Source organism: Amblyomma mixtum, chromosome 3 (assembly GCF_055824585.1).
Source record: "Amblyomma mixtum isolate Tamu chromosome 3, ASM5582458v1, whole genome shotgun sequence".
Classification (NCBI taxonomy): domain Eukaryota; kingdom Metazoa; phylum Arthropoda; class Arachnida; order Ixodida; family Ixodidae; genus Amblyomma; species Amblyomma mixtum.
Genome location: NC_143014.1, coordinates 103,649,284 through 103,671,095, shown reverse-complemented (window position 1 = coordinate 103,671,095; position 21,812 = coordinate 103,649,284). Strand labels below are relative to the sequence as shown.

The 21,812-nt window shown below is 47.0% G+C and overlaps 2 long non-coding RNA genes across 3 annotated transcripts; one reads left to right on the top strand and one right to left on the bottom strand.

Annotated features, from left to right (window-relative positions):
* Positions 1 to 1,491: 1,491 nt before the first annotated feature.
* On the top strand, positions 1,492 to 10,744 carry LOC149351218 (uncharacterized). The gene is made up of 4 exons (XR_016290552.1): positions 1,492 to 1,896; positions 2,633 to 2,728; positions 10,421 to 10,537; positions 10,627 to 10,744. It is a non-coding gene; the product is annotated as an uncharacterized LOC149351218 (long non-coding RNA).
* Positions 10,745 to 13,563: 2,819 nt separating this feature from the next.
* Positions 13,564 to 21,297, bottom strand: LOC149351217 (uncharacterized). 2 transcript variants are annotated; one of them, XR_016290550.1, is made up of 4 exons: positions 21,068 to 21,297; positions 18,701 to 18,858; positions 17,380 to 17,500; positions 13,564 to 15,045 (listed from the first exon to the last, which is right to left on the bottom strand). It is a non-coding gene; the product is annotated as an uncharacterized LOC149351217 (long non-coding RNA). The 2 variants fall into 2 exon arrangements; XR_016290551.1 differs by lacking the exon at positions 21,068 to 21,297 and adding an exon at positions 20,872 to 21,035.
* Positions 21,298 to 21,812: the final 515 nt, after the last annotated feature.

The following is a 21,812-nucleotide window of genomic DNA, read 5'->3' as shown; positions in this document are numbered from 1 at the left end:
AATCACGCAGGCGTGTATCTCCCTCTGCCGCGAATGTCGAGGCGTCCATAGAGTTTCTAAATATTGCCTAGAGGGAAAGCTGGTGCCACCGTCTATGCGAGCAAAATCATGGTTTGAGCTAGTGGGTACATCTTCACAACTTCACCAGCGCTGCGACGAGGAACAAAGACAGAGAAGGAATGACAGGGACAAGAGCTACTAACAAGTGAAAGTTTATTTGAAAAAACACAGATTATATGCTCACAACTGACAACCCAAAGCGCCTGCCCTTCCCGCAAAAAAGCACGCAAAAGAAAGTTACGAATCTAGAAACGAAATTTCACACTCATGTATGGTTACAGAAGGTGTGCTAACGCACGTGTCGCTCTTCTTGTGAATGTGGTAGGCTTCACACAACTCCCTAGTCAGCTGATCTTGATGTCTAAATTTAATCTTAGCCCTGTTTAGCAGAGGAAAGCAGGCTTTTTTATTAGACACCTTGGACACACCAGGTTTGTTCAGATGACAATCTCTGTAATGAAGGGACAGATTTGATGAAGGAGCACCATTCAAAGATGTTTTATGCTGGCGTAAGCGTGTATTTATGCATTTCCGGGTTTCTTAAAAAGCACTTCATCCACCGCGGGAATGCCGGTAAGGCGACGTTATGTGTTTTGCTTAGCTAGTGTTAGAAAGAAACCGTACGTACCTCGAAATTGGTAGTTGGCCCGCGATGCCTTCATCTGTGCGCACATTAAGTTATTTCGATAGTGCGTTTTTCACTTCTTCGAAAGATTTAACGCAAGTGAAAGTTCGATGTTAGGCTAGAATGGAAACTTTCAGAGCATTTCTTCGAGGTTTGCCTCGAGAAGAGCCGTATTCTTACGGCTGAAATCATCTGTTAGGCGCAACAGTAGCCAAGTCAAATAAGAAACCTCCTCTGCCCTGCTTTCCTGCGCCTCTCCATGGTGGATGAAGTGTAGTCCGCCGGCTTTAAGAAACTCTATGGCAGCGTCCACACTGGTTGCGCTTTTGGTCAACCGATCTGGAACCCGCTGATTGCCGCTAGGCGCCGCAGGCCTAATTCCAAGAGCCTGCAAAGTCCATCAACTGGTCGCGCTATGCCTAATGGCAAACAGCTCGAATAAAAAAAAAAAAAATAGGGATCAAATGTGTGCCAGAACCTATTGCCAGCGACATCAACTGGTTACAAGGCATAGAGCTAATATACCAACTTCAAGGACTTCAGAGTGTGGAGGTGAAAAAGTGAACTAAGCGCAACTGAAAATTATTTAATACTTTAAAAAACGTAAGTATTGATATCGTATGCATAAATTAATGATTGGTTTTCTTCGCTGAAAAGAAGTGATGCGAGATATTTGTTAGCAGTACAAGAGTGTACTAGCAGCACTAATATTGTAGCTTGTTTTTAGCTCCCTCTCACAGTCTTGTCTTGCTTATCCGCCAGCCTGCTGAGCGTATGAACCAGTATGATTAAATAGAACCTCTTGTCGGGCTAGTTGATGTATTTCTTCTGACATGATAAAGTTGCGTGAAAAAAAAAAGAACACGTGTTTTTTTCGCGCAACTTTAACATGTTGGAAGAATCAGTATGAATAGCGGCAGCGATATGGTTTTATCGCTTTCGTCGTGTTGCTGTCCGCGAACAACGTGGTTAATCTGTGTCAAACAGTTTCGCATTTCGTTGCGCTGGTAGTGGTTCGGTTTACAGTGATAGCAAGGCGGAAGCGTTGAGCGCACGCTAAGAACTGCGCCTTCTCGGACTCGGACGGTCCGACGACGCTGCGTCTGCAGCGCTCCTCTCCCGTGACGTTGCGAAAAGTGGCGGCGTGTTCTGAGGATGCACACCTGCGCGACCGGCGTCTCGCTGCGTCGCTTTGGCATTTCACCATGAAGGTGAGTTTTTATTGGTCTCGGGTTGCGCGCCGCATACCATAGACAAGCCTTCCGTCCGTTTCCCTTTGCAGCACGTTTCGGTTTTTGCGTCGCATTAACGTAGAAGCGTTGCCTGAATGTGCTCAACAATTTGTTACTCGCGGATTCCTTTGTGAACGGTAGTTTTTCATGGATGTATAAATGCTGGAGTCTAATTTGTAGCGTTTAAGGGGATCGTTTTAAAAGGGCCTACTACAGAGGGAGTTACATTGAGCTGTATGTCCGTCATCTTTCGTTGCTCGCCGTCACCGACACTGCAGTCCGTGGTGCAATAAAGCACTCATATACGTAAGGACGTGATGAACCTGAGCATAATTTGCAGCCGTTTAGGCTTTCGCGCTTGCCCTTTAAATGTTCCGCGTGTTCGCTTACATTGACTTGTGTCAGCGTCGAATGAAACGAGAGCAGAGAATTGAATCACGCAAAGCATGACGTGTTCTTAGTTCACGGAAACTGAAAAGTAGCACACTCGAATTTCACTTCTGAGGCGCGGTAACCGCTCTTTTTATTGGTAACAACTCCGACTTGAATTTCTTATGAAGGAGCTAATATTTCTGCGTTCTCGTGCTCGCGTTAACTTGTTCGCGTTTCTTTTGACTTTGACGCTATACATAGTTCGTCCGTGAGTATGACCCTTTTGTAGTCTGCCCACGTTTCGTTCGAACACGCTGCGCTCAGATCATTTTACTATCTCCAGGGTCTGGTTTGAAGACTCCATGGCAGCTGAATGGAGGATGGTAACATTGCTACCGTTCCAAGATTTCATGTCATTTTTATTTCGCGACGAGTCCAGGTATGTAATCTTGTGTAAATAAAGCACGATTTTCGATGTAACGCAACTTCCTCTGGAGGAATCATTTATGTCCTTAGTGAAATCACTCAAGCAATGTGATTCATTTTTTTTTTATGGCTGTGGCATTAACTTTAGGGCCCTATTTATTTAAGAAGTTTCCCCCCAAATAAAACAACACCATGCCCTTGCATAACGCTCGACGAAAGACGAGGTCAGCGACGACAGAGATGGAGCGGTGCTCGGAGTCAGCTGAGGACCCAATTCACTGACTTAGCAAGGGCAAATGCTTTTAAGTCTGCTTAAGAGTAACGGTGGCGTTTATCTGCCGACTTGCACAAGCACCGTTTGATCTTCGTCGACCTTAAAGGGATACTGAGGCGGTTTTCGAATCAGCTAACCTTCTAGGGTTTTGAAGTAGTGTCATTGCTGATCACGTCTGTGAAATTATTTTTTCGATTTTGGCTAAAACAGTGGCGCAATCACCAGTTAAAAACGCGATGTTTAAATTTCCCGCGCCCCGCGCGAGCGCAGGAGAGGGGAACAGCGGAGAGGGAAACCTCGTCCATGTCGGCCAGCGTGACGTCATGTTGAGGAGCCGGGGATGCTTCGGCGCACCCGAGCGCGCTTTCAGCGTGCGTTGTTTCTCGTGCTGCATGCGTTGTTCCTCGTACTGCGTGCGTTGTGACGTACAAAGCATGTCAGCCGACCTTGAGAATCAGATTCAACAGGTACTACTCTGCGTTCGTGTCCACGAACAACTACGGCCGCGACTGTGTCGTCTTCCACTGTTTTCCGCACGATCACAAGCTCGCAGCGCAACCGCTCGCTGCTGTGACGAAGAATTCATGCCGACTAAAGCAAGCTTACTCTGCTCGAAACACTTTCGTAAGAGCGGCTACAGGCAGAGCTTGTGCTAGTGTGATCTCTGGAGATTTCTGCCGAAAAGGCGCGGCTGAACCATGACACAGTTCCATCGATTTCCTCGCGCATGAGAGGCGTGTCACCATTCCGAAGAAGCGTCTCTTTTAAAAATAGAAACATGCTCACTTAGCCCCTGAAGAAACCTTATAGAGGCTTAAGCATGTGTCGCTCTCCTCAGCTTAGGTGCGGCCAGACCACCTGAGACGTGCTCAGCAAGGCTCGGTTAGTGATTTTATACTCGGTTCGACGTGTCCAAGCAAGCAGGCAAGCAGAGCAAAGCACAATAAAGCAAAGCAAGCAAGCATCGAAGCTCTTCATATGCGGCATCTCGTTTAATCCTAGCTAAGCAATTAAAATGAAAGCGTTCGACGTTGATTTGGGATGCAAATTTATGAGAGAAATGAATGCCAACCGAGTTTTTGCAAAAAAACACCGCAGCCTTATTCGGTTTCTTCATCAAGTTGTGGCAGCGGGCGAGTTGGAGCTAGCTTGGCTTTTAAACACACATATAGTTGGCAACTACTTCACTGAACCTAAACTGCAAATCTAGGAAGGGCGAACGTTTCCGAGGCAGCGATTAATATTTTCTGGCATTTGCTGAACGCGCCAGGAGTGAAGCAGCAGCCTTGTGCGCGTATTTGGCTTGGTTTCCAGCGCACCATGATTGCGTCGCTAATTTTGACACCAACATTGTGCTCCTTCATCGTTTCCTTAAAATTCTTTCTTGCCCCAACCTGCAACGCCGGGTACTGAGAATAGGATTTCTTGTACACAGTGCTTTGGGCCTTTTCTTTAGGATGACGCTCTTCCGGGCGAGCCAGGAGGCGTCCGGTGGTGGTAATTGACTTGAGTATTGTTCGCACCCCTTCCTTTCCGAGAATACGAGCCGAGGTTGTGCTGGCACCTTTTACGCATGGTCTGCATCGCGTCTTTGACGCTGGCGTATGCTTGTGCTAGGCATAGAATTTTTTGCTTGTCTTTTTTGGTTTCAGGCGATACGTGGAATGAGCAAACTGTAGTATCCTTTTCTTCGGTGGTCAGTAAAAAAAAAAACAGTCGCCGTATTCGCTTTTACAACGACACGGAAAGCTGCGATCTGCACTCAACGCAGCGCCGGATCCGCGTCGGCAGCTTCTCCAGTCCTCAAAGTGACGTCACGATCTCTCTTGACCAATGACGGGCGGCGGCGCGCCGCGCGGCGTGCCCCGCGGCACAGGCCGCATATTTCGGCTAAAAAAGGCAATTCGCGCTTGTTTTTGCCGTATTTGGATGCGATATTCCAGTATACAGCAAGAAAAACTATAGCACGCCGCTGCCAGCCCGATTTTCAGAAAAAGTGCTTCAGTCTCCCTTTAATGCCTTCTCTTTTGTCGTTTATGCCCCGCCGCGGTGGCTCAGTGTTTACGGCGCTCGGCTGCTGACCCGGGCGACGCGGGTTCGGTCCCGGCCGTGGTGGCCGAATTTCGATGAAGGCGAAATTCTAGAGGCCCGTGTGCTTTGTGATGTCAGTGCACGTTAAAGAGCCCCAGGTAGTCGAAATTTCCGGACCCCTTCACTACGGCATCCCTCATAGCCTCAGTTGCCCACACCATGTGAAAGATATCGCAGATCTCTCCACAGTGCGGGCAGCGCCCATCTGTGTTCGGATCGAAGTGTTTTGCTATGGCAGGGCAGAGAAGAGTTCCTGTCTGCAGGCGCCGCAGAGTTCGCTCCTCCGCCTTACTCAGCCCCTTGGCAGGTACTGGGTAGAGACGGTGGCTGTCGCAATAATGAATTAGGATTTCGCGGAACCGCAGAAGCGGTTTATGAGCTTCTGAGGCAGGAGAGCTAGGATGAGGAGCCCGGTGTGTGATCACTCGGGCGGCCGCATCAGCGGCCTCATTGCCTCGTAAACCCTGGTGGCCAGGAGCCCAGATCACTTTTGTGCGAGTTGGATCGGCGGGAGCGCGTCTTAGAATATGGGAGGCAAGAGGGGATATTTCGCCTGCAAGATAGTGTTCATAGGCCCGGCGAGAGTCTGTGATAAGCGTGCGCTGTTTGCTTTGCAATGATTAGGCAGATGGCTACATATCTGACCTCTCTCGGCGAGGGATCAGCTAAGCATGCATCATTGCTTCGCTTCATTGGTGCTCTCGTGGGTTAAAAAAAAACGTTTTAACCACAAATAAGAGTCACCCCCCGAAAAAAAGAGGCAATGAAAATGGTTTTATGTTTTTTTTTTTTTTGGGGGGGGGGGGTAAACGTCCCAGAGCAACTGAAGCTATGAGGAATACCGTACTGGAGGGCTCCGGATAATTTCGACCACCTGGGATTCTTTAATGTGCACTGACATCGCACAGTGCACGGGCCTCTAGCATTTCGCCTCCATCGAAATGCGACCGCCGCGGAACCAAGCCCGCGTCTTTCGGGTCAGCAGCCGGGCATTATAACCACTGAGCCACCGCGGCGGCTTCGAGAATTGGATATCTGTTCCGTTCTTTACTGTATCTATATTTACACCTTTCATACCTGCACTAAACTTTCTTCTAAAATAATGTTCTAAATATTATTATGGTTAAGTGATAACTATAAAACACGATTAGAAGTGCATTTAAAGCATTGTGTCGCAGAACTTTTTTCACTGTTCTTACACAAAAGATGTTCGGCAACTATCAGTCCGCAAAACTTGTTGTTGGGCTAGTTCGTAAGCCATTTCAGAGGAAGCAGCGCAAAAAGGACAACGGACAAGTCGTCCTTCTTCTTTCTTGTGCGTTGTCCTTTTTGCGCTGGTTCCTCTGATATTAGTCCGTACCTTGCAATAAATCTTGTCGAACGTACTATCAGCAAAGAATGAAACTCGAACAAGAAAACTGAGGTGGCCACACAAAAACAGCAACAAATTAGCTCCTGGAGTGCAAGTACAAGCAAGCTCGATAAACACTTCCGAAGAAGAGTCTGCGCGCTTTCAAAGTGAGATTACTATCCGCTGGTATTGAGCTTCCCCTGGCTCAATACTAGAGGGATACTAGGAGAGCTTCTTATTTTGCTTTTCATGGCTGAAATTTTTTGTTCGCGTTTCATTTCGTGCTGATAGTACCTGTCATTGATGACATTCACAGCCGTATTATTTCTTTAGAAAACTTCGCTTATTTCCCATTCACCACTCTCACTCATGGGACACCGTTAAACAATGGCTAAATAACCTTGTCTATATAGTACCCATTCGGAGGTGAGTGAGTGGCGTGTATTGGTTGCGGTGTATCGCAGTGCAGAAGTCAAGCGTCGACCTTGTTGTTGCTCCTTGTAAAGCGTTATGTAACCTCACTATTGGCTGACCAGCGTGCTGTTTCAAGGTTACTTAACCGTGTTTGTTGTTTAGATCCCTTAATTAAAGTTTGGACAATTTTATTGAAGCCTTTATTTAACACATTTCAGAAACGCTTGAAAAATATGGCATGAAGAACAATGTATTAACGTTTAAAAAAACAAAAATAACGTTGTTGCAAGCTAGGTTTTGATGCTACTTGGGCATGGAACACGCCGACAGCAAAATAAAAACAAAAATCTTTACTTTTTTGCCCTTTCCTCGAGAAACTGATAGCACCACGATTTTTCCGGCGGAATGGGCGAAGGTGACGCGGTTATATAGTGGACATGGACCCTCAATGAATTTCAAAAATGAGCACCTTTCTCTCTTGTTTATATTTGCAAGATTAGCACGATGGCTTCGTAAAATGCAAACGGGTTGGAGGAAAAAGAGCAGCTTTATACTTGTTCTTCATACTGGTGAACAGCGCAAAAAAGGCGGGACAACAACAAGACAAGCGCTGACTATCAACTGGGTTTATTGAAGGACGGAAGGGTATATATACAAAAACAAAAACATAACACAAAGAAGTAAGAAGATAGTGTGAAAAGGGCCGTGAAAATCAAAACTTATGTCACATGTGAAGTGATGTAAGCCAATTCCTTGTTGCTAAGTGCCACGGAAGGACTGCTGATGCATTCGACACCTTGCCTGTGGATGTGATGCGCTTCCATTATTTCGCGCGTGAGTTTATCTTTATGGCGGAACAGAACTTCAGTTTTCTTGTACTCCGGTGCGCACTTGCACTTTTTGCAGCGGAACTTTGTGCGCGGAAGCCCGCCGTCCTGTTCCAATTTCCTTTCTTGCTCCCTTTCATGAAGGCATTTGCACTTTTGACAATGAGCGGCAACGTGGCTAAGAGGGTCACTTTTTCTTGTGTTTTCATGCTCCATGAGCCTTTTGTTTACGCATCTGCCGGTCTGCCCGACGTAAACAGCACCGCAAGAGAAGGGAATTTTGTACACCACGTTTTCTGCACATGGTACAGAGGGTGAAACATGGCGTACCTGGCAGCCTTCCTTCTTCTCTTCCTTAGCCTGTGCAACCTGCTTGCACATGGAGCTCAGTTTGTGGGGAGCAGAAAACACAACATCGACATCATACCTGCCGGCAACCTTCTTGAGACCGTGAGACAAGCCGTGCGTGTAAGGAACCACCGCTGGTCTTTTCACCTTCTTGCCTTCATTGGGTCGGCCATTTTTTACAAATTTTATCAGCTTTTCGGAAGCCCTGGAAATTATTTCATCCGGATAACCGTTTGCGCGTAATCTGCAAACCTGCATTGTGATGCTATCAGCAGTCTTCTCATGGCACGACTTTTTGATAGCGGATTTCAGGCACGATACCGCTATACCTTGTTTTATAAGTTTGGAGTGACACGAAGAAAAATTCAACACTGGTTTTTCAGACCTCGGGCAATAATACCAGCAAACATGTCCACGTTCAATAACTAAAGCCAAATCCAAAAACTGAAGCTGGTTGCCGCTTGGAACCTCAGTTGTAAACTTGAGGCCGCGTCCGTATTCACTGTTATCCGGATGAAATCCGGATGAAATAATTTCCAGGGCTTCCGAAAAGCTGATAAAATTTGTAAAAAATGGCCGACCCAATGAAGGCAAGAAGGTGAAAAGACCAGCGGTGGTTCCTTACACGCACGGCTTGTCTCACGGTCTCAAGAAGGTTGCCGGCAGGTATGATGTCGATGTTGTGTTTTCTGCTCCCCACAAACTGAGCTCCATGTGCAAGCAGGTTGCACAGGCTAAGGAAGAGAAGAAGGAAGGCTGCCAGGTACGCCATGTTTCACCCTCTGTACCATGTGCAGAAAACGTGGTGTACAAAATTCCCTTCTCTTGCGGTGCTGTTTACGTCGGGCAGACCGGCAGATGCGTAAACAAAAGGCTCATGGAGCATGAAAACACAAGAAAAAGTGACCCTCTTAGCCACGTTGCCGCTCATTGTCAAAAGTGCAAATGCCTTCATGAAAGGGAGCAAGAAAGGAAATTGGAACAGGACGGCGGGCTTCCGCGCACAAAGTTCCGCTGCAAAAAGTGCAAGTGCGCACCGGAGTACAAGAAAACTGAAGTTCTGTTCCGCCATAAAGATACTCACGCGCGAAATAATGGAAGCGCATCACATCCACAGGCAAGGTGTCGAATGCATCAGCAGTCCTTCCGTGGCACTTAGCAACAAGGAATTGGCTTACATCACTTCACATGTGACATAAGTTTTGATTTTCACGGCCCTTTTCACACTATCTTCTTACTTCTTTGTGTTATGTTTTTGTTTTTGTATATATACCCTTCCGTCCTTCAATAAAACCAGTTGATAGTCAGCGCTTGTCTTGTTGTTGTCCCGCCTTTTTTGCGCTGTTCACCAGTATGAATGCATACCAACTCGCCCAGATCTCAGCCTTACTAAACATACTTGTTCTTCTCTTGCGTACCGAAATTAAATAGGAAAATAAAAGGCAGTGGTGCGCGTTTCTTACACGCTGTTAATCTTGATCCCGAAAGCGTATAAATGCTCACGCTTCTTTTCACCTAACCGTTCTCCTTCGTCTGACGGGCTGCTCGTAAGGAGGCCGTCGTTAAAGAGCCACACCTAGAGGCGATACAAGGCGGAAATGGTCGCAGTACCGAAGGCAGAGCGTAAGCGCTCGCTCTCAGAGTCGACGGCGAGAAGTCCAAAGAACACGGCGCGCAGAAGTAGGAAGTGCGCAGAGCTACGGCGCCGATTTCCTCTCAAACGACGCTCGCATGTCGGTTCTTTTTCGGGGAAACAGCGCTAACGACCTAGATAATATTGTTTCAAGAGAAAAAAGCAAGTAATGAGCTTCCTTCCCTTTATTCCGCCGCGTATGAACGACACAGCGCTCGAATTCCTTCCGTCGCAGATGGTTTTCAGCAGTTATCCTTACACATTCTAGTGATAAAGCTACACCCAGCGTTGAGAGAAAGCGCTCGCTTCAAAAGCGCCACCACAGCCCGCCGGTCTCAGTCATTAGTGTTTAAAGAGTGACACGCGCACGAGGTGCGTTTGGCTATTATTTTATACTCTGTTGTACCAAGTGGAATTGCGAGAAATTTGTCTTCTGCAGTTTTGTTTTTTATTCGCCTTAATTTAGAACGTAACCCCCCCCCCCCCCCCCCCCACCGCCAAACATAACTGACAATTATCCACTTTTCCGTCTCAGTGAATGCAGCTGATTAGCGGAGACCAGCATGGGAGAGCTTCTAGGAAAAAACGAAACTGAATCTAATGAATCAGTGCATAGCTCCCTCTCGCGGTTATCACCAAATTGGAACCCCTCAAAATTCGCATGTTTCAAGAGTCATGAAAATATCGTTATCGCGCAAACTTCCGATCCTATTTTGTTCTTTTTCTGCTGTCGTGATTAACCCGCCCATTCTCTTTTATTCATTTAGTGTAGAGGTGCCACGTAGCATTGCCAGGTGGCGCACAGAAGACGATGTAGAAGATGTTTGGTTCGAACGCTGTCCCTGTGCAGTTCGTTCTCGAAGCGTTTGCGTTGGGATCATTTGGTGAGATGCCCTGCATTGAAACAACCCTTGCATCACCCACGTACGTGGCAATGTATGTATAATTTCGTCCTTTTTTGTTTTCTTTGCAGAATTGCGGCTCATGCACCCTTTGCTGACCATGTATACGGCAGAACTGAACCTGCAGCTGGGGCCGTGGCAGATGCTCGTACACAAGCGCTGGTCAGGCTGACGAGTGCCCAAGCTCATGGCCACCTACAGACCCGTGGTCGACGGCGAGGAGCTGGCATCGTACTGCGCGCCCGGAGCCGGCAGCTTATTTCGCCGCTTTGTGCGCTACAGGCCGTGGCACTTCTACGATGCCGAGCAGGACGCAGTCGCCGTGGCCGAGGACTCGCCAAGCGCAGTCGTGGATCAGTGGCTGGTCAGGTACCTGGCACTGCGGATCCAAGCTGTCATCAAGCTGACGAATGCCCCAGCTCATGGCCACCTACAGACCCGTGGTCGACGACGAGGAGCTGGCCTCGTACTGCGCGCCCGGAGCCGGCAGCTTATTTCGCCGCTTTGTGCGCGACAGGCCGTGGCACTTCTACGATGCCGAGCAGGACGCAGTCGCCGTGGCCGAGGACTCGCCAAGCGCAGTCGTGGATCAGTGGCTGGTCAGGTACCTGGCACTGCGGATCCAAGCTGTCATCAAGCTGACGAATGCCCCAGCTCATGGCCACCTACAGACCCGTGGTCGACGACGAGGAGCTGGCCTCGTACTGCGCGCCCGGAGCCGGCAGCTTATTTCGCCGCTTTGTGCGCGACAGGCCGTGGCACTTCTACGATGCCGAGCAGGACGCAGTCGCCGTGGCCGAGGACTCGCCAAGCGCAGTCGTGGATCAGTGGCTGGTCAGGTACCTGGCACTGCGGATCCAAGCTGTCATCAAGCTGACGAATGCCCCAGCTCATGGCCACCTACAGACCCGTGGTCGACGACGAGGAGCTGGCCTCGTACTGCGCGCCCGGAGCCGACAGCTTATTTCGCCGCTTTGTGCGCGACAGGCCCTGGCATTTCTACGACGCCGAGCAGGACGCAGCCTCCGTGACCGAGGACTCGTCAAGCGCAGTCGTGGACCATTGGCTGGTCAGGTATCTGGCACTGCGGATCCAAACGGCGGATGGTGGTGTAAAGATAGGGTGTGAATTGTTTGCTTGATCTTTGTCTGCTGTCCCAGAATGCATGGCCCACCACTTGATAACCATGTATGACGGCAGCTTCTAAATCATCTTCAGGACGCGTCCGGGAGATTTAAAGACCCAGTAGAGCGGTACTTTAGCCTCGGTGACGCGTAGCCTTCTGACAAAGAGCATAGCGGCATTCCTCAGAAAGAAGAGGACTATAGTCCTTTTCTTTGTTGATCTTCTGCAAAAATCGGGACGACTAAAGACAACCCGTGTGATGCGCACGCGCTGAGAAAGTGCCTCCCGTTCATACCGTATTTGCGTCATATCTTGGTTCTATGTGTTTTACGCCAGAAATGATTTTTATTATTGTGTAAAATGCACGAAATTGTGTTCTTGTTTGATTCTATGTTAATCCCTGATCTGTTTCCATATATAACGTATATCTATTACGTATGATCTTTTAACATATATAGAAACTTGGTATAACGGCTTCTTTCAATGTATAACGTTTTCTCTTTGTTTTTACTTTTATGTTTTACCATTTCATGTATGTCCCACTCAGACAATACTTCCATATGAAACCACTGAGTTATTTGAATAAATAAACGAACTCTTGTCAGTGCCCCACTTCATTGACGTCCTCAGATACATGATGCCACATAAACGTCGCCGGCAATATGCTTCAAATACGTAGTCTACACGTAGGCGGAGGCGCAGCGGGCATCGAGGCACCCTATCCACACGGCGAGTGCAGCGCCACCGAGTTCCAGGGACTACTTGGAAAGAGCATATCCCCCGCTGAAAGTGCATCCCGTCATCTTCGACCGGTCCGCCCTTATACAGGTCTAACTGGGTCCGGCATTGACTCACATTGGAGGTACCAGAGTTGCATTTGCGGCTTCCAGTAAACGCGTTCTTTCTCTACGGTAAAAGCCTTTTCTTACTGTTTCAAGCTTGGAGGTGACCATATAACTTTAGTCATCAATATCGATGTAGCAGCGCACCTTTATTCCAGTGGCGAACAACATAACGTTTAAGCGAAAGCAAGAACGTAGGTTTTTCTCAACGTCATGATAAGTATGCTAGAGGATAACTGAAACACAGCGGCGACCACCTCAAAAACGTGAGGGGACACAAGCTCTGCCTTAGGGGCATGCCGCGATAGCGTTAATGGCTCCCTTGAACGGCCTGGGCAGCTTTTTCATATCACTTTGCCCAGTTTTCTTCCTACATGCCCATATTTGGATGAATGGGTCATTCTCTACACTATAAAAAAATTTGCTGAAGGTTATGTAGAAACCTGGAGGCAATGCGTTGCCGAGCACTTTCCGCAATTCATAAAACGGACTCTTTGAGAAACACGGCAAGTCCTTAAGGACTCAGTGCTCTTAATCACGGATATTACGTAGAGTTTAGTACGTATGCCAACTGCAAAAAATAGTTTACGTATTTCTACGTTTAACCTCTTTCGGACCCTTCTCTGTGTACTCGTACGTAAGCCAACCGTAAAAAAATTATGTATTCTTACGTTTGACCTCTCTTGGACCTTTTTCCGTGTACTCAAGTGATGTGGCTTGTCGCCAATGGCTTGAACAAAACTCTAAAGCCAGACGACCATACTGGCAAGCCCTCTGAAGTCATACTGACACTGCTGATGCATGGTGCGGCCAGAATGATGGCGTGGAGTGTTAAGGTGAATACAAGCTGTCAACCGCATCCAGATTCTTAATTTGTGTGACTGATCAACGTGTTTTGACTCACGTTCAATCATGTCCAATAGCAGTCCAGGTGCAGAAGAAATGAAGTACTATTACATACAAGCTCTTCCTTTATGCATGTTGTGCATTGTATACATACAAAGCATGTGGCTTAGAATGAAAGAAGAGTGTTTCGGTGAGTAAAGGCACATACGTTTTATTTTCATGACAAATTGCATACATTGTACTTCTGCATATTGCTGTCAGATTCACCTGAAAAGCATAAGAAAGACCTCACTTAGCAAACACAATCAACCTATTCACTATTGACCAATTGGCTTTTGTAGGGTCTTGCAAAAATATTTAATGAGGACCAAACCATAACGTTTCATTGACCAAATTCATATTTTCTTTACAGGAAAGAAAGTAAAATCTACAGGACCGGGAAAAAACACAATGCGCTTACCCGGACAACAATGTGTGCATGAATGCCCTGAGCTGCCGAAAAGAAGGTAGCTCAGGATGGGTGCCAAAAACAATTCAATGCAGATACCTTCTTGCTGTCCATAGTACTCACTGCAAGTCTTAGTGAGCAAGGAACACTGGCAACATCTTAAAAGTGCACTTCCCCAAATCTTATGCTCGCTCAGAGCTTCCATTATCTCAGCACGTGCAAGAAAATGTACAGATCTCTGATTTCAAATGAAATTGCAGTCATAGATAACAGTCACTGCTGATTGAGGTATTCCAATAAGTGTGCAGTACGCCTTACAAGGAGCGTATTCTCATGCTTTCCGAATGGGATCTTTGCAGGAATCTAACCAAATGCTGTTGCCATGTGGACCTTATCGAAATGACCCAAAAAGATGAAGTGTCCTCATGTGTCTGGTGAAAAAAAAAAGGCTAAAACAAGAAATGTTCTGTATTCCTGCTGCTTCGCACAACCTCACAGCCTCTTTTTATCCTTTTGCAAAACCGTTCTATATCGGCAAAACATCTCCCTCAGAAACATTTCAGCACCCATGGAGAAGCAGAAATACCCACGTCTTAGGTATTTTTTCACAAAATACATAAGGAAGGCTCGCCTTTCTGGGCCATTATTTTGAAAAGGTCCATGTGGCAACAAACTTTGGGACATTTTCTGCAAAGAGCACTATGAGTTCTGAAGCCTGAGAATTCATTCCTCATGAGATGCCTGTAGATATGACAGGATACCTCAATGATCTGTTACTGGGGCCTGTGAGTGCACTGGCACTAAAATCAAGGTTGTGTACCTTTCCTCACCACGTGCTGCAACAATGTATGTTGTGAGCAAAAGCATTAAAGGTATCGAAGGACTGTGCTTCCAGCTTGCTTGCAGAGGGAAGTGCAAGAGTCTGGACATGCTCAGCTGTAACCTTTGCTGCTTGTTCATTGAGTTCTGCAGTGAGTACTAGGGACAGAAAGAAGGCACCTGCATCAGCTCGTCTTTGACACCCATCCTGCGCGACCTTCTTCTCGTGCAACATAGCAGGCAACTCCATGAGGTCCTTCATGCACATGATGTCATTCGAGTCAGTGTGTTGCATCAGCTATTTCTTCCTGGTCGTGTGGTTTGTGTTATTTTAAGCATGAAATGCTTTTAGCTCCCGTTGTCTGCAGTGTGGTGATGTCACGCCGAGACCGAGAGCCAACATCCGGGCACTGAAACGAGAACATCCGGGCACCGTATGAGATTTAACGAGATTCAACGAGACTAACTAAGCCCTCCTACGGGACCGGCATAGAAGCGCCGGTTGCTCTCCAAACGAGTCACAAAAAATAACTGCTGCCAGTGTCTTCTCAATGTTCATCAAGATATCACTCGAGCTGTGCATTTGATAATGCACGGAATTATAATTTCAGATTTCTAATAATGCATGCAAAAAGCACATACATGCCACGATACACTTCGTTATCATACGTGATCTGTTAGGGGCTTTGAGAGAAGACCACTTAGAGAAAGAGGGGAGCTCCAGGGCGAGAAGGGCTTTCGGCGGAAAACTGCTTTCACGCCCTCCCCAAGGATGGCGCTACGGTCCTACACTCATGCATGTAAAAGAACGGCCGCTGGGCCTTCAGCTCATGCCGTTTCCCCCTCTGGCAGGCAGATGTATAAACGCTCGCGGAGTATTCGAACGCGCTGCATATACATTCTTGTCAGGCCTGCGTCTCGTCGTGTCCGCGTATGCTTCTGCATCGTCCTGCATTTCAATGCCGCCACTGTCACAGCTGCTTAAGCCGAGCAATGGAGCCTGATAAAACGAGAGGTAGGAAGCGTCTTGCGGAAAGCGATCGCTTTGCGAGTGATACGCCACAGAAGAAGACTGGGGCCGAATCCACGAAAGAGTTCGCTTTGGAACGCGTTCGCTTTGCCGTGACGTCAGTTTGACGTTGACATCGGCGGGAGAAGAGTGGGAGGAACACTGCGGGAGGACAACGGGGCGGGCAACAGCCAATTGGCTTTGTTGGGCGGTCCCATCTCGGTTGCTTGTATTTTTAAGGGGCCATATGCTAACTTCCTCGCGTTTTTAACCTCTAAATGAATGCGTTTGGCTACAGTACTGCAAATTTATTACTCAGAACCTATAAAATAAGCATACAATTTATTTTGAGACGGTTTCAATGCTTCTTGATTGGTTTGTTTACTTTTGCGTTTCCGAGAGGGCGCTTTCAATTGTGTGTTTTTTTTGTGCGTGTTCGCGAGAGGGCGATAGGCATTTTGAACTTGCGGGGAGAGTTTTCACGTGTCGGCACTTGTCAGCTTGTCATTTTCACTAGTCGTCATGTCAAGCACAAAGGTTGCCGCCTGGGCCCGCACGTCTCGATGCGCCAGCGTGAAGTGCTCGTTGAGTTCATGGAGGAACATACCTACATGGTGAAGCCTTCGTGTGAGCTCGACGCACCCGACGACGCCGGGGATGAGACCACGCTCTAAAAACTCAGCCTTGGGAGTCGAAGGAAACGACACGCACGATTGCCTGAGCGACGGCCAAAATCGTCCGGCTCACAGACGACTGCGGGAGCCGTATGGTTGCCTCGCTGCCGACTGCCGCCTGGAAGCCCCCGGTAGCAAAGAACCGTAGGACGCAGAGTACTTTGCGCTCTGTTGTGAGCGCACTTTTCCTCGTTGGTCCAAAGGTGGGGTTTGAGCTCTTCGCATAGCTGGCGTACAAGTAGCTGAAGTGCCTTCGGAAAGCATCGTCAGGCATGTCGAAAGGATTGTCATGCACGCGCGACCGCCGGGGCCGCCGATCACATTTGCTGAGCACCGCGAACAACAGCGGGGCGGCGGGAGGTACCGGCATGTCTCTCCTCGCGCTGAAGCGAACGCCACTTTCAGAGTTCCGCACACAGCGACCGAACGCGTTCTCTTTCACTTGATTGACATGTCTCGTGACGTAAACAAAATCCGTGTTCCCGCCTCCCTGAAGTGACGTCACCGCCAGCGGTGACGACACACGACCAATGGAGCGAGGTGGCAAGAGTAAGCGAACGCGTTCCAAAGCGAACTCTTTCGTGGATTCGGCCCCTGCTCGCCCCTGCCCTGACGACAACGAACACTAGACCCATTTCAAGATTTTGACTAGTACCATCTACAAGCAATGTGTTATTCCCGTAAACATTTCATGCTTACTCTACTCTCGGTTACGGGAGAGGCAGAGATTTTTCTAGAAATTCTTTAAGTAATTATTACTTCATCCTCCACTTCCTGAAGACAAAGTGCTGGACAGGGCTGTTCCACACATTGTGCAGCAACCTGGCTATTTTCTCATACATCAGAGGCACTCAGCTATCAAGCAATGCTGACTGTATTCAGCAGTGAAGTGTACATGCGAGATATCATTATTTTCAAGTTCTCGCAGTGGCATCTCATGCAAGAATATCAAAATTCTCCTCAATTTGTGCTGATATTTTCAAGGATACGCACTCTCATTAGGTGAAAAACAAAAGCTGGTGACATACGAAACAGCAGAAGCACAGCACCAAGGTACTCACCAATTGCTTGAAGAGTTGTCTGCCAGTTCTCATGCCATCCCAAATATAGGTACTTTTGAGTGCACTCCTGTCAATGTCATCATGTCAGGCCACTCCAGCATTTCGGTCGAAAGATTTCCCTCTAAAAAAGAGGAGTTTGTTTTGTTAGACTGGTCATATTTAATTTTACTTTGCACTAGGTACATAGCATTTTACTGCCCTAGACTAAACAATACCAATGATGAATCACCCTTTGAATTTTGTCATATATGATCACAAAATTTGGTGTATGTGATATTCTTACAAATTCTGATCAAAATAAAGCTGACATAGTTAAGTATCATTTCTAGAAATCTGGTATCAAGGAAAGACGCTAACCAGATAACCTGCATGAATGTTTTTAGATGGATGCAAGAGTCGGCACTCTAGCATACAAAATGTAAAGGGTCATCCACTCTTACTGCGAACACATGGCCGCTCTTTTCAGAGGGCCACTGCAAGTGACACAGCCGCTCATCGCAGCAGTGTGGCCCTGGAGAAGGAGCTGAATGTGGTGTTTCGCCTCATCTGCCACTTCGTTTCGATGGCCTTCCATGAGCCTTTCAAAGAGCACAGCCATGCACTCGCAAGTTCGCACTAAGAGTGGACAACCCTGTACAATATGGCAGGTTTCATTTTCTAACATGTAACTTCATGCTCCAATCACGATCTAATTATGCAAAAAATTTTCAACCTTTCATTCTGCATAAAGGAAAAATTCCTATGGGCTCTGTTCACAAGCCTCTGCAAGTACACGCGAACTGTGCACGTTTTGCATTCAGTTTTGATAGCTTTGCTCTCTATATGACTTCTTGTATAAAATAAAAGAATGAAACTAATTTTTCATATTGTCTGTGCTACTGAGGAGGTACAGAATATAAATGCAAAATGCCTTTTGTCCCTGCACAAAAAATTGTTAATACAGATACAGCTGTGTTTGCCTAACTGAAAGAACTATTGTGCAGAACTGGGCTATTTGGTATTAACTCGCTGAAGCCAGAAAATGTGTGTAAAATATGGAAAGTCCTAGTTTTTTTCTCATTCTTGTGTTCATTTTTTGCTACTCGTTTCAACAAACCAAGGCTGAAAAAGCATTAAAAGAGGGACATGCAAAATAGTATAAGTGCAGCAATTCATACGCCTTTATAATGTGCCCATATATCATTATGACATGTGATTGCCAGAGTACCATATCTATTCACCATGCCGGAGCTCTGAAAAAAGGTGAAAGAACTACTAAACGAAGGTTTGCTAATCCCCTAAGCACGTCGCAGAAAAAATGAGGCTGGGTGTGATGTCTCACCACTGTAGAAATCCAAGTCATGACATTTGCTTCCCCCATGATGAAGGCTCAGCACATAATAAGGCGAAAGAAGGTTTGTCATTTCGAAGAAAAGGTCATGGATCCATAAATACTGCTTCCTGCTCATAAGACAGAGTGGCACTCATTGTAGATTCTGCCTGCAACGCAAAAAGCAAAGTTTGTTTGAGTGGACTAAACTAGAAAAAAAAGCATAAAATATCTATGGCCAAATGTCTGAACTGAAAGAAATTGAGGGTATTGTAATAGTGAATATGTTAATATATCGCATGCAAGATATGCATGATGTTCAACTCAGCTACCATTGGCTTAGCTACTATCTTACACATTATCACAAAAATACTGATATAGTACTATCAGCATTAGTAGTAGTAGTGAAGATTTCATGGAAATACAGGAAGGGACTTAGTGTTGGCTGCCATTTTCACAGCAGGCATCTGACCAATAGCCAGTGCAAAGGAAACAAGAGAAATGGCCGAAGAGGGGGCCAGAAGGAAGATAGCATTGGAGGACATAGGTTTGGTTTATGGGGTTTAACGTCCCAAAGCGACTAAGGCTATGAGAGACGCCGTAGTGGAGGGCTCCGGAAATTTCGACCACCTGGGGTTCTTTAACATGGGACATAGGATACAATAGGCAGGCAAGGCTTGCATAAAGCAAAATTAAGACATTAGTAAAGATGTACAAGACCAACCACATCACTGTACAGAGTGGAAGACTTTCATTAACCATATTTAGCTCACAATGTGCTCTCATATATCCTTGTAGTAAAATTGGTAATTCTTAATACCATAACTCAAGGAGTGAAACCAATACAGGGGTGAAGGGCAGTGAATCAGCCATGGGCGTGATGCTTGTGCCTTCCTAGCGAGAGACAGATTGATCATTCAGTTGAATATCAGGCCTCAGATACTAATAGTTCAATATTAGCAGCTGCGTATTGTTTCACGCACCCTTCTAAAACATATGTGCAGCATTTTTCACAAGACAGTGCATGCTTCAGTTGGGGTACCTGCTGGGAGAGTAGTGTACAGTCAGGCTGGAATGAAATATGAGCCACGCGGATGAACAAAACAAATTATTTTGCCTGTGTGCTTTCAACTGCAGTATACAGGTAGCCTAATTCATGTTTCAGAGTAAAGAATCTACCGAAGTACACATTTACAAGCCTTTTCTAAATGAATATCTCGCTGTAAAGTAGAAAAGTACGCCATATATGTGTTTGCATTTCATTCCGCCCTGACTGTACATGCAGAACATGCCTGTAATATGTAATAAGTATTATTATCAGTGATGGCTGTTACTTCCAACACTAAGCAGATAAGTGGAACCTCCAAGCCCTCCTTGAAGGCAAGAGTCTATGCAGACAAGATGCTAAACACGCTTTGAAGTATGTAGATTTGATATTTAGCACGGCAAATACTGCTACATTAATAGCGAGCACTTCAGGTCAATACACGGTGCCTTTGAAACTTCTTGCCTAAAATTTGCTCGGGAGAATGCAAAACACATGCAAAAGTGCAATCTGTAGGCACAACAATGCATGCTGTGCAAGCAACAAGAAAAAAAAATTACAGCAATACTGTGATACTCTTTCAGTCATTCAAGAGTAAAAATGATAATGCATGCTGGCTGATGTTGCTACTTTAGCAATGAAAAATAGCGGCTACTCCTCACTTACAACAAACGCTTTCTATTAGCAAACAATGAAATAAGCAATGCCACTCATGCAGCCTCTCGTCATTCCTATTACGAAGACAGCCTTTAATGCTAGAATGCAAGCCTCCCCGCCAGTGCAGCGACGCAACTACACGGAGGTTCTAATGCCAACGATATAAGTTAATGTACCACGTCGTCATTATAACGTAAACGATTCACGCGCTCTGCACCAGGCCGCCAGTCAACGCCAACTGTTGGATCCATCACGTACTGCCTTGATGCGGTACATGATAGGTTGCACCGAGTGCGAAACGCTACCAAAAAACACGAGCAAGCAGTGTATCCAAGTGAGCGCAAAGCAGATGTAGCCAAGCACATGCAGCAGTCGATGAGCAACCTAGATTATGAAAACGGGCGCACTAAGGCGCGCGTGAAACGGAAAGGAGCGCGAAAGGCGCGCACGCCAAAGGTCCCTCCTGAAAACAATACCGCACGGCGATAATCCAGGCGACGATGGCTGAAGCAGCAGGCAGAAGCTCGAGCTGGCACGCTAAGGATCGCGCGGAGCACAGCACGGACAAAATCCGACGTCGCAGAAGAGTGCGCCGAGAACATGTGGAGAAGAAAGAAAAAGAAAGAACCGCGGCAGAAGCATGGGGAGGGAGGCGAGCGCTTCGAGAGACGTAGTACCGCCATGGCCGACGTTGTGTCGTGCAGCCGCACACCCGGCAGGAAGAAGGGCCACTCGGGCCACTACAGGAGCTGCGGTGAAACGTTGTCGGCGTAACACGCGCCCAAAAACAGTTCAGGGTTACTCTGGTTGCGCGTGGAACGCAGACTGGAACGACGAAAGTGGCGCAATGGCTGGCGTACGCCGGCGTGGACCACAACGCCCGAAATCAACCACCGTTCACCGCCAGCCAAACATATACAGTGCTTGGCTTAGCTTGGCTTGTTCAACGAACGCGACTGCCGACCGTTGAGGAAGTCGCATGGTACGGTCAACCTTGGAATGCAGGGGAAGGTTTCCTAGAAAGAAAGGAAGAAAAAAAAAAAAAACACACCGCGGACATTCACGCCGAGGTTGAGAGGAGGATGCCCTCTCCCGAACGGCACGTTCGACGTGCTCCCTGGTCTCTGGTTGGAAAGGTTCCTTTTTAGAATGGGCCCATTCCTCCCTTCTCAACAGCCTCTACCGCTCTACCCCTGCGAAAAAAGAAAGCTTTAGCCAAGGAAAGGAGAAGCAGAAAGGAACTGGAAGCGCACCCTCCAAAGCAGTATAGCAGTAGCATGTAACTACTGCTAGACGCCTCAAAGAGCAGTTGTAGTGAGCAATTCTCTGCGTACTGCTTTCTTGTTTTCCAATGCGTTAATTAAATCAGTTTGTTAAAGTTTAGTCGTACTTATAATTGACCTAAAGCGAACGAAACACCTT